The sequence below is a fragment of the Halichoerus grypus genome, chromosome X (genome assembly GCF_964656455.1).
Source record: "Halichoerus grypus chromosome X, mHalGry1.hap1.1, whole genome shotgun sequence".
Taxonomy (NCBI): Eukaryota; Metazoa; Chordata; class Mammalia; order Carnivora; family Phocidae; genus Halichoerus; species Halichoerus grypus.
Genome location: NC_135727.1, coordinates 127,292,878 through 127,305,122, shown reverse-complemented (window position 1 = coordinate 127,305,122; position 12,245 = coordinate 127,292,878). Strand labels below are relative to the sequence as shown.

The window sequence follows — 12,245 nt, the reverse complement described above, 5'->3', positions numbered from 1 at the left end:
AGAAATCCCTCCAAGAGCAGTAATGGTAAGCTGTGATTACTGGAAAGCTCAGAACACTAGCAAGGCTTAATTCCAAAGTATTTCACAGAAGGCCACAAATTGTGTTTTCCTAAGAGGAGCTGGGAGATCCAGATTTCATTTAGCACAGCCTAATGTGAGTGTTCCATGTCACCTTTTTTTTTTTAAAGATTTTATTTATTCATTTGAGACACAGAGATACAGAGAGAGAGAGAGAGAGCATGAGCAGGGGGAGAGGCAGAGGGAGAGGGAGAAGCAGACTCCTCGCTGAGCCAGGAGCCCGATGTGGGGCTCCATCCCAGGACCCTGGGATCATGACCCGAGCCGAAGGCAGACGCCCAACCATCTGAGCCACCCAGGCAGCCCCCATGTCACCTTTTTTTCTCTTATTTTGGATAAGCTTGCACTGATATAGCATGGCCCTGCCCTCCATCTGAACAGGTAGCCACTAAGCCTTATATGATCTCTTGGCAGCCACCTTGACCAACTGGCAGCCATTAGCTCCAAATTGGTGTCCCAGGGACAGCCGTCCACCCCAGTTGTTAAACTTCTCCAAAGGATGTGACCTAACCTTGGTTTTTCTTTCCGGGGAGTTTTGTGCAACCCAGTCAGAATCCACGGCTTTAAAATTAGCCACCATCTGACTTGAGAAGAGTTCATGAGACTCCGAAGCATCAATATCATTCATTGTTAATACTGCCCTTTCTAGGACTTTTGGATATGTGGGTCCAAGTTAAGGTTGATCTTTTGAATCCTGAGAAACATACACAAAACTCTCTCCCTTATGCCTTCGGATGATCATGCTTGGCCAGAGCTTTTTCTTTTGCTGTAATCAGCATTGCAGATCCACCATCAGTCAGGAAAGAAGAATTTGCAGTTGTCCGTGTGCCACAGGGCTTGATGAATGCAGCTTTGAGTGTGCCCATCTGCTCAGGAGAGGAAGGAGAAATGCCATCATGTTTGTGAACTGTATCTTTTCCTGGTACTTTGAAGGGTAGAACATCAGACAGGAGTCCTGTGCTTTCTTGGCCAAGCTGTGTAAGCACAGGGTGTACTCATCCTGTTCCATTTGGGAAACAGCAAAGGCAGTGGCCAGTCCATCTGCAGAGTGGCCCATTTTCTCATTGATGGAGGACTTGGCCACTGCGGGGAGCTCTGACGATGGGAAATTCAATCTGAAGTTAGAGATTAAAGACACTCGCTGACCCACAGTCTTGGCTTCATGAAGAACAAGCATCATATTCCTCATTTTCCTTGAGTAAAGTCATCAGGCATTCACTGTCATGACACCACCCTGCCCAAAAACTATCAAGCCAACACCTGTAGTCTTGGGCTTGGTGGGCAGAGATGCAAGCCGTGGTGACAGTGTGAGCAGGAGTCTCATCAGGGAAGCCAGCTGCCAAGGGAGGTTCTCTAGCCACATCGCTAGTTTCACTTCCTGCATAACCGGACCAAAGATGATAGATACAATGGACAACTTCCTTTGGGACATTGGTTCCATGTCGCAAACCTGAAAGTGCTGCGCTGGCCAAACCATGCGTGGTCTTTCTGTGAAGTGCCTGACTGCAAAAGTGGAATATGCTCACCATCCACCACCACAATACTCCTTAGATTGGATCTGGCTAAGGTTCTCTTTGATTTGGTCTCGGCAGCTGGAGCACCTCTTGCTTGGAGAAACAGCACAGAGGTCTTGTAGAAAATCGGAGGGCCCATTGTGATGTCCTGGGAAGATTTTTAAATGTGCTGGGACTAGACTATAATTTATTTCATAAGCCGAAAAAAAAGAAGGGGATGTTACGGTCTGAATCTGTTTCATACGTAGACTACTTTAGAAGTATTTAAATAAGCTCCTTTGGAGTTTGAGTCTCTGTAATGACCTAACACTATTGAATATTTAGCAATCAGTGGTGATTGTTGGTTGGTCCATTCAACGATTGGGAATGATAGTCGTTCTGTTCATGATACCCTCTATTCTCGAACTACTCTTTTTTTTTCCTTTTTTTGTCTTTTTATCTTATAATAAGGTGGCAAAATAAAATAGATGCATTTTCATGTTTTAGAATAACCTCAACCTAAGCTTAAAATCTGTCCCCTGAGCCTCGGCATTCATAAGTCCATCCTGCACATACACACATATATACACACACTTATCAAAAGTTGATGGTCAAAAAAAGAAGTTGATGGTCATTGGTTTATTCATATGTTTTTTACTTATGTAGAGCTATGAGTGAACATTTGGAATCAGCACTGAAGGCTCTTTCATTAATGTCATTTTTTTGAATTTTATAAAACTTCCTGATAATTACTCTTTTCCAGTCTTCTGATTTTCTGCTTCTGGAGTTCTGGGTGACAAATATGCTTTCTTTTCATTTGTTTGATTCATATATCTGGTTTCTGTGCTTCAGTAAAAATGCCAACTGAGGGTTTTTTTTTTTTTCCTTCTGTGAAGAATTTTTGCAGAGTTCCAAAGGAAATACAGAAAATACAAGATAAGCTACTGCATGAAATAAAATTCATAAAAAGCCCTTCCTGAGTGGTTCTCCAAGAAGCATCCCCTGCAACTTTCTGCAGAGTGCTAACTTTATCTCTTTGATTCAGTGGTACAAGCCAGCCTCCACTTTCATCCTGCAGATGAAGGGTAGTTTACTTTTCAAGTAGGTCATAAAACACCCTGTTTATAAAGCACTTAGCTACACTGCACAATGCAAAGAACAACATGTTAAAACACACAGAAGCCTTTCCTACAGAATTTGAGATTGAAAAGCATCACAGCACAATGAATCATTCTCAAGAATCTGCCTTGCAGGATTCATGGTTTAAACGAAAGAACAATTACAAGGGCGAGCGCTCCAAAATTTGCCAAAATAGGCAGACTTCTGCTCTCCTGTCCTATTGTATTTGATAAGAGAACTAAATACAGCACTGGCTTTTACTATTCTATATCACATTATAAAAAACCAATTATTAACACCAATTGCTCAGTTAACATGTTTCAACGTATATTAGCCAATCATCCATCAGTGAAGTATTTTGATGTTAATTTTGTACCAGTAAACAGCAGATGTATTAGGCATGATTTGGAGTAAGAGCTCCCCAAGGGTTTCTCAACGTTGCAAGCTTTGACATTGGGGCTGAATAATGCTTTCTCCGGGGCTGTCCTGTGCTCTGCAAGGTATTGAGCAGCATCTCCAACCTCGAACTTTTCCATGAATGTAACCTAGCATCCCTTGTCTACGTTGTGATAACCAAAAATGTCTCCAGATATTGCCAATGATCCACTGGGGAAGAGAATTGCCCTTGTTGAGAAGCAATGTAGTTCTCAATTTCAGGATTTTTAGCCATAGTAATGTTAAACCACTCTCGGTGATTTTCCTGCACAGCCAGATTCGAGAACCAGTGGCCCATTTGTCTGTGGCTCCTGGTCTGGTCCCCAAATCAGGAGCATAACCTGCGAGCTTGTTAGGAATGCAGATTCTCAGACCTACAGAATCGGAATTTGCATTTTACCTGCCTGTCCTTCAAGGAAATTATCTCTCTTCTCTGAGAATTTTCCATAACTCTCAAGTCCCGCTTGTGTCAGCAGTTTGCGGCGGAGAGGGGGAGATGTGTGGCTGGAGTTTTGGAAGTTGGGGCAGAAGCCATCGCAAGATGGAGAGTAAATCAAATTTTCTCTAAAGAGTTTGTTACTGTGAAAGACTCAAGAGATTGTGTTGGTTCTTCTTGGATAAGGAGTAAGGAGAGGAGCTGGACAAAGCAGAGAGATAATGGGGGAGCCCCTTCTGCTCTCGACCTGCAGATCCTCCTCCTCTTTCTTCCTTTCTTCGCTTCCTAGCCCTGCTTTATGGATTTTCCCTTGCCTCCAGCTGTGGTTGAACAGTATCTCAGGAGATTTTGAGTTAGCTTGAGAGGGCTTTGCTCCTCGCAACCAGTTACACCCACAGACAAGAAAATGACACTTGGTTTTACTCTAATAAATTTGGAGTGTGGGGATATAAAATAATGGTAATACACTATGCCACTAAGTTTATAATGAAAGTCCTGTAATCACAGATCGTTGGTTCAAAGTTTCTGAATGGCCGTTTGATAAAGACATTTAAAGTGGCTTATAAATGAATACCTATTTACTGTCTAATATTGCTTTTATATATATGTAATTTGGAAATAACCCAAAAGAATGAAAAAGGGAATTAATTAACAACCCCATGTTAGTGGATAAATGAGTGAGAAATGTTTTTTTAAACAGACAGAACTAATGCACAGCCATTAAAATGATAATCCCTATGTTTATATAAGAACAAAATATTTGTGTCCATTAAATGACAAAGACAAAACCCAAATTTTATTCATGGCAAGATTGCAGCTGTAAAATGTGTGCCTGCATAAGGAGGAAATGTGAATGAAATACAAAGAATAAGCTTTATTGTTTAAAAAACGAGATTGTGCACATTTTTAGATTTTTGTTTCCATAAAGTGAGACAATGGATGAAATGTGCCTGTGTTTCTAGCATCCAGGAGACCATAAATACAGTGTAATTTTACGTAAGGCTTAGGTGGCACTAATTTAGGTGTTTTCTTCTTTTAAATAGTTTTCGATCCACTATAAAGAGAAATGCAATATACTGGTATCAAGTATACCCAGGTGCAAGAAATATGAAACGATTACTTTGTCTATAGAATCAGATGCGTTTAGGGTCCCTGGTTAAGACGCTGTTTATTTGTGTTTTCGTTAGCAGAAATGTGGATGTGAATAACTTGGTCATGTCTGCCTTCAGAGCTTTGCTGCAGTTAATATGATTTTTTAGACTAGGCAGGCCCTGTAAACCTCTACATCTTCATGCATGAAATAGGTACACCTGTAACCCAATGGGTGCCAAGGTTTTGTTAACATTACAGGGGACACTTACACACAAAGCTTACTGGAGTGCCTGGCAAATTATTATCACTTAATGGATACCAGTTGTCATTCCTGTTGCTTCCATTTTATGTCACCAGCAAATTCCCATGTGAGAAGATAATTATATGGTTAATGTCTCCTTTTTACAGATTTTCAGTTTCAGTGTTTTATTATGGTACATAAGCATTAATATTTGACTTATATTTATTAATATGTTAAGTGTCAAGGCATACTTAATAAACTTCTAATTTATAAAGATGATTTAATGAAAGTGATAGAAGAATACCCACAGATACTTGAATTACTGTTTAAAATTTTGGCTTGATTGGACACACACAAAGGCAAAATCATTTGTTAAGAAGTCCTAATCGAAAAGTACATCTGCCTAACCCAGTTTTCACGAATTTAGACTACAAATTGTTTTCCCTGTTATTTTTTTTTTACTGTTATTACATTTAGATGACCTAACCTATTGGAATTAGTTAAAACTCTAGCAAACTAAATCCTTCACAACTTTGATATGGTATTTTTTGTTCCCTTAGAAATGTGTTCCTGGGAAGATGGCAGCACCACACTGGTGTTCAGTGCCTACTTCCCGTTATAAAGCATTCAGGTTCCTCAAGCTCAGGATTCCTCTCCTGTCATGTAACCCACAGCACCTGTAGGCTTCCATCCCAGCACCTCTGCTTCACCCTGAAGGACATCGGGGCAGGCAGAACTGATGAAAATATGGTAGTATTCCTCCTCTTGCTGTGTTGTGAATAATAATCTTTCCTTCTTCTCTGACCCGGGATCTCTTGTCTTCTGCCAACAATCATGAAGCTGTGGCAGGTAGCCTGTTGACTTGCAGGTAGGGAATGATCTCAGATCCTTCAGGTCGTGATGTGTGCAGGTGTCAGCATCTTTAAATACTCAGAACTAGATGCTTGTATGGCACTTAGGAGTAAACATTCTCAATAGTCAAAAGCTCCGCTTAGTCCTAATCATGTCTGGGTTCTCTTTGTGAATACTTTCAAATCCACTCAATTCATGTTGTTTTATACTACTTGCATTTTTAAAGGATTTTTTAAAAGATTTTTTTTTTTAAGTAATCTCTACAGCCAGTGTGGGGCTCAAACTCACGACCCCGAGAGATCAAGAGTCATGCTCTACTGACTGAGCCAGCCACTACTCCCTTTTTTTTAATTCTAATCATCCATGATCAGCTGTTTGGTTCGGTAAAAAAATTTGCCTGTGATTGTGTGTGGGTACGTATATACATACAAATCAATTTTCATATTTTGTGTTTTGCAAAGCCTAGGGATTTTTTAAAATTTTCTTCTCAATACTCAATTCTTAATCTTGGCAGTTGCACCTTAGCCCAAAGGAGGGGTACATTTAAAAAGTGCCAGTGCTTCCATGGAACAACTGTAACAAAATCTCTTGTTAAATCTTCTTACGTGATTTTTAACGTGTATCCAAATTTGAAAAGCATTTGGCTGAATTTACAAAATGAGATGCCTGGCCATGCCTCACTTTTTTGCTTCCCGAACTTTAAGACATACACAGATCACCTGGCAATCTTGTTAGGTTTCAGAATGTCATTTGGTCAGTCTGAGTGGGAACCCGTACTCTGCATTAATATCAGGCCCACAGTTGAAGTCATTGCTCCCTCCCCAAGCTGAAACTTTGAGAAGCAACATCATCATGATAATTCCTGTCAAATATCATGAAAGCAAAATAGTATAAAGCAAAACTTAACTCAGTGATCAAATATTTCAGCTATGGAGATGTAGAACATGCTCTTAAAGACCTTTTTTGAGAAGAGCAATGAATGAAAACCAGGGTCTAAGACAAAGAGAAAAATAGCTCTACTAGGAAGTGAGCAAACCATCGCTCTCTATCCAATGCACTGAGTTTTGCTACGTAAATCATTGTCCGCTACAGAAGGAAGCTCACAGAATTAGAAAGTTGTAACCAGCTGAAGGCCCCCTGCCTTGCCTTGGCATTTATGCAGCTGAAAGGGGCCATTAGTCTGGGAAATGGTCTCTTTGTGTGGTATGATCCTCATTAAGACCGCGTTGTCACTTCCCTCATATTTCTTCAGTACACCGTCCTGGAGAGACAAACATTGAAGTGAATTGTACCATGACACTCTTACCATGTGGGCCATTACAGGTGGTCTTAATGTGGTTTTAAAAGCAGAATAACTGAAACATAGGAACAGTATGAGGTCTAGAAATTCTTCCTCTGTTCATTTTTTCCCTAAACAGTGAGTCAAATTCCAAAGGCAGTGTAAAACACAAATGACAATATGGTGTAGCTGAAATCTTATTCACACACACACACACACACACACAGAGGAAACAGAGAGTAATCCACAAGTATAACTTCAGGTATGGGTATGGCCAAAACACAGGGTATGAATAATAAATTTATTATTAAATAATAATAATAAAAGTGTATTAACTCAGAGACATGCATACCTGTGTTTTCATTGATGGGATGTTACTCAAGCTTGGATTATAGCAGTGACACAGAATGTGTTGTTCAAAGATGGACAGACATGCTATAAAATGTTGGTATCAGATTGTATATTCAGAAGTCTTAAAATTTATAGAAAGTTGCAAATTTGACCTAGGAAGTGCAATATAACCCTTTACGATCGAAATAATTGGACAACTGTGTAACTTGGTGTGATAGGAGCTTATGCCAATGGTCAATGTGCAGTGAGTTCATATGGAAAATCTTTTCTTTTCCTTTGTCTTTTCTCGTCTCTTCTCTTCCCCTCCCCTCGCCTCCCCTCCCCTCCCCCTTCTCCTCTCCTCTCCTCTCCTCTCCTCTCCTCTCCTCTCCTCTCCTCTCCTCTCTTCTTTTCTTTTCTTTTCATCTCTACAGCCAGCATGGACCTCAACTCACAACGCAGGGATGAAAAGTTACATTCTCTTTTGACTGAGCCAGCCAGGTGGCTCCGGAAAACGTTTTCTAAACACAAACTCACAAGTGACCTTCACTATAATAATAAGTGATAAAAGGCTACTTTCTGTGACGAATAGAGCATAAGAGAGTCTTACTTGCTGAGATTTTGACAGAAGAAATGGAAATGAAATAATATTTATATGTTTGGACACATACATATATGAGCATACATGTATGTATGTTTGCAAATACACCTGTGTATATATATTTATAATCATATATGCACACATCTTTGTATGCATATATAGAAATGCACATACATTTTTTTCTTTACACATGTAATTTTTATATTTTCACAAAACCTCATGAAACACTTCCTTTATGGAGCCAAGGGAGTGGAGACTCTGAGAGCTTAAATAAATTATAACGTGTCAACCAGCTAGTAAGGGACAGAGCTGGAAATTAATCGACTATATATATATTTTTTAATGTATTATGTGGGGGTGCTTTGGTGGCTCAGTTGGTGAAGCATCTGCCTTTGGCTCAGGTCATGATCCCAGGGGGTCCTGGGATCGAGCCCCGTATCGGGCTCCCTGCTGAGCAGGGAGTCTGCTTCTCCCTCTCCCTCTGCCTGGCACTTTCCCTGCTTGTGTGCACACTCTCCCTATCAAATAAATAATAATAATAAAATGTATTAAGTGAATTTACCAATGTACTTCCACTGCTTGATTTGACCAATGGGTTCCTACACCAGAGATGGTATATGCTATGAAATCGTATACAAAAGGGGCCTATAGTATAAAAAGAAAGTAATCATTTCCCGTGCTTAAACCAAACGGGCAGTACTGTCCTTAAAGAGGAGTTGCCTCTTGTCCAGGACTGGATTTGTGATGAGGACTTGTCTCTAACCCTACAGACAGCGCTGAGAGTGAGGTGTGACTATTCTCAGTTTGTCCGTGAGGAAACGGCCCGCGAGATGGGAAGCTGTCCCCTGGTCAAACAGCTAGCAGGTGGCAGAGCCCCTCGAGGCTCTCTACAGGTTCTGTGGGCTGCCCTCTTCCTTGCCCTATGGTTTGCGTTTCGTGACACCTGCACGCCCTTTCATGTAGAGAACACACCCATCCCCATCACCCGTTGGCCCTGCCCCAGCCGTCGTTTCTTCCCCATCTCCATTCCCCATCGCCAGCTCTGCACACGGATTCAGACCTGTGTTTCTCTGTGGGCAGCGACCAGTTCCCGTTCCCGTTAGTTGCCCTAACAGATTTGCAAGATTGCCTTTACTTTGGGGCCCTGCATTCACCCAATGAGAATGGGGGATCCAGAGCCTCAGTTAAAATCAGAGCGAGATGGCTGGGCTCAGCATCCTCTTTTATGTCTGGCAACATGGTCCTGCTCAGAGGAGTGATCAATAATTAGGAAGATACGGTGCCTGTGGCAGGTTGCAGCCTTTCAACTGATCAGATGCTATTCCGTGGACAGTTCATCTGGCCCGAGCCACAGACCTCCCTGCGCCGCCCTCTGCGTCACCGTCTCACCGAGGATCCCTTACTTCCTGTCGGGCAACTTTCTCTTTCATTTTTATTTTTATCACATCGCAATATTGGGCTTACTTGGAAAGTGGTCTGTAATTCTGTTAGTGATCCTTATGTGCATCTAGACAAAACATCCTTGCTCAGCGGCCCCTGAATTGAGATATTGCAGTGGGTTCAAAGATGAGACTCCCAGGGGCCTGAAAATGGATAAATAATCAGTTCCCAAGCTTGGTCCTGCATGAAATACTTTGACCTCTACTAACCTATACTGCAAGCCTCTTTGAGTGTCGTCATTGGAAAGGGTTCATGCACAGGCATGAGGAACGGCGTGGAGTATCATGTTACGGCCCCAGTTGGTATATATTGCTATGGTGTGGCGTTGTTAAAGAGTTGTTAAACAGTAAATAAAAGAGTGGAGAAGGCATGAGATGAAATTGGCTCAAAACTCAGGGAGTGTTCTTCCACTGGGTGACATTCTTTGCACTCTTGCTAAGTGAGATGTGACTAACTGGGACAATATTTTTGTTTTTATTAATCTGGTTCTCGGATCCCTTGAATAATACATTTCAATCACAATGTCTGGCCAAATCAGGCTTCTTCAGTGGTGTCATGAGAATTCCTGCCCGTGTCTGAGTCCTTTTGGGCTGCTATAACAGATACGACAGACTCGGTGGCTTATACCGAACAGAAATTCATTTCTCATAGTTCTGGAGGCTGGAAATCCAAGATCAAGGCATTGGAAGATTCAGTGTCTTGTGAGAGCATGTTTCCTGGTTCGTAGATGGCTGTCTTCTTGCTATTTCCTCACATTGCAGAAGGGGTGAGGGAGCTCTCTGGGGTCTATTTAATAATGGCACTAAACCCATTCTGAGGGTTCTCTCTTCATGACCTAATCACCTGCCAATGCCCCCACCTCCAAATACCATCCCATTGGGGAAAGGGTTTGGAGGATCACTAATTTTCAGGCTGTAACAGTTCTTAAGGCTGAGCTGGCCTCTTGGCACCATCCTAACTGAGGATATGACACAGACATGGGAAATGAACTGGGAAGCCTACCCCTTTTTCCTGGTAGACTGTAAGCAGGAGTGTGTAGTGATTAGAAACCAGGACCCTCATTTCCCTCAACTGTTTTAGGATGGAGCTATAGAAACATTGAGATAGTATGACAGTGCCCTGGAGTGCTGGATCCTGTCTCCGTGGTGTCTACTGGGGGCATGACAGGCTCTCAGAGAAAGCCGATTCTCATAATGGCTCGTAGTCTTATTTGGTTACAGAGACATTGTCTGAAGGACCTGTCTTCGTAGGTTGGGGGCGTGGCCTGTGGCTCCTGTGAGCCTTTGTGGGACGTGTAGGGAATGGAGAATTTTATGCAAGTGTAATGAAGAGATATTGAGGTGCTGAGAAGGTTAGAGGGTCAACAGAGGCTGGGGAGAGGGAGATTAGTCTTTCCTGTACAGCTTGGAAACCAGAGACATATGACACACCCTCCCAGCAGGGTAGATTCCCCTGATATATAACCGAGTCCAGGAGCCAGACCACACAGCTTTCTTCTGCTGCAGAGAAGAGTGAGCATTCAGGGAACCCACGTGGATCTAAGTCTTCCTTCTCCCGAGCACTATGAGGTCATGGTAGTTTGCCTATAGACGTGGATGTCATCCTGGCGAGGAGCAAAGCATGGGGCAGTGAGGATATAAAGACTGAGCCTTTACCCAAAAGCCCAAGCCATACAAGAGACGGAGTGGAAGAATCTGTCATGCTCTGGTTTGATGGGTTGAAAGGTGTGTGATCATCTCCCTCTCTTAACGAGGTGGGAAAGATTAGATCAACTTTTTGACCAATCGAGAAGTCATACAATTTCTTTGCACCTCTGAGTGTAGAATGAGAACATTTTCCTGTGGAGTACAGAGTGGGATGTAGGTTTCTAATCTCATTCTCTGATATTATGCAACTGTATAAACTATAGATCAACAAATTGCTTTTTCAATAAAGCCCACAACGTAACATTGGCATTTAGGTTGTTTTCATGGAGAGATTGAAGAGAATTCAGAGTTTAATCATCTACTGTGTTTCTAGGGGCAGAAGAAGTGCGACCCTTAAGACGCGTACAGGAATAACTCTGTAGGCCGTGGAGTGAGTTGTGAGGGCTGCCTTGGCTAAGTTTACCTCGTACACCTCTGTTCCTTCAGCTGGCTCCGGGCACCACAGCTCCCAGGCAGGCTTTGTGACAGACGCACTGCAGTGCCGACGATCAGAGTGAACACTTAAGGTTGTATTATTAAGAACATATTTTTGCTGGAGCGTTTACCAAAATGAAACGTCTTGCTCCTATTGGTCTTAGGAGAGATCTGGCTAGTTTACAACATCACAATTACAGAACTTTGGAAACACAGTAATTTATCTGTGCATATCAGTGGTCCTCGCACCCAGATTTCTTTCCTAGGGTGTGTTTTAAAAATGCATGGCTTGTATACTAAAATAATCTCTTGAAAGACTCCTGCAAGCATTTAGCTTAAACATACGATGATTTCCAGAGCTGTTTTTTTTATTCCCCTAATGGTTGAATTGCTAAGGGAGTCTGTGCCATCCTCCACATCATAGTTACAAACAGAAGCCTTTATTTTCCCAGATCCATGCTGGGGAAGTATTCTATTTTGATTACATCCCATTTAGAGGGGGTGGGTCATAAGGGCCTTATGCAATTTTAAGTTTTAATAATTGCAGATGAACAGAGGATTGATGCCGATACCTTAATCTGATTGTTCATTCATCAAAACCCAATTCTTCGGAGGAACTCTGGGTCAAGGTCACCAACTCAATTTACAAAATTGTTAAACAGCATCCAGGGAGCATTTCGCTAAGTCATAAACTTGTCCATTGGAAACTTGGAAAATTTGAAAGAATGA

General features: G+C 41.9%; 1 pseudogene; it reads right to left on the bottom strand.

Moving 5' to 3' along the window:
* Positions 1–404: 404 nt before the first annotated feature.
* On the bottom strand, positions 405–3,573 carry LOC118532995 (trifunctional enzyme subunit beta, mitochondrial pseudogene; annotated as a pseudogene).
* Between the last annotated feature and the right edge of the window lie 8,672 nt (positions 3,574–12,245).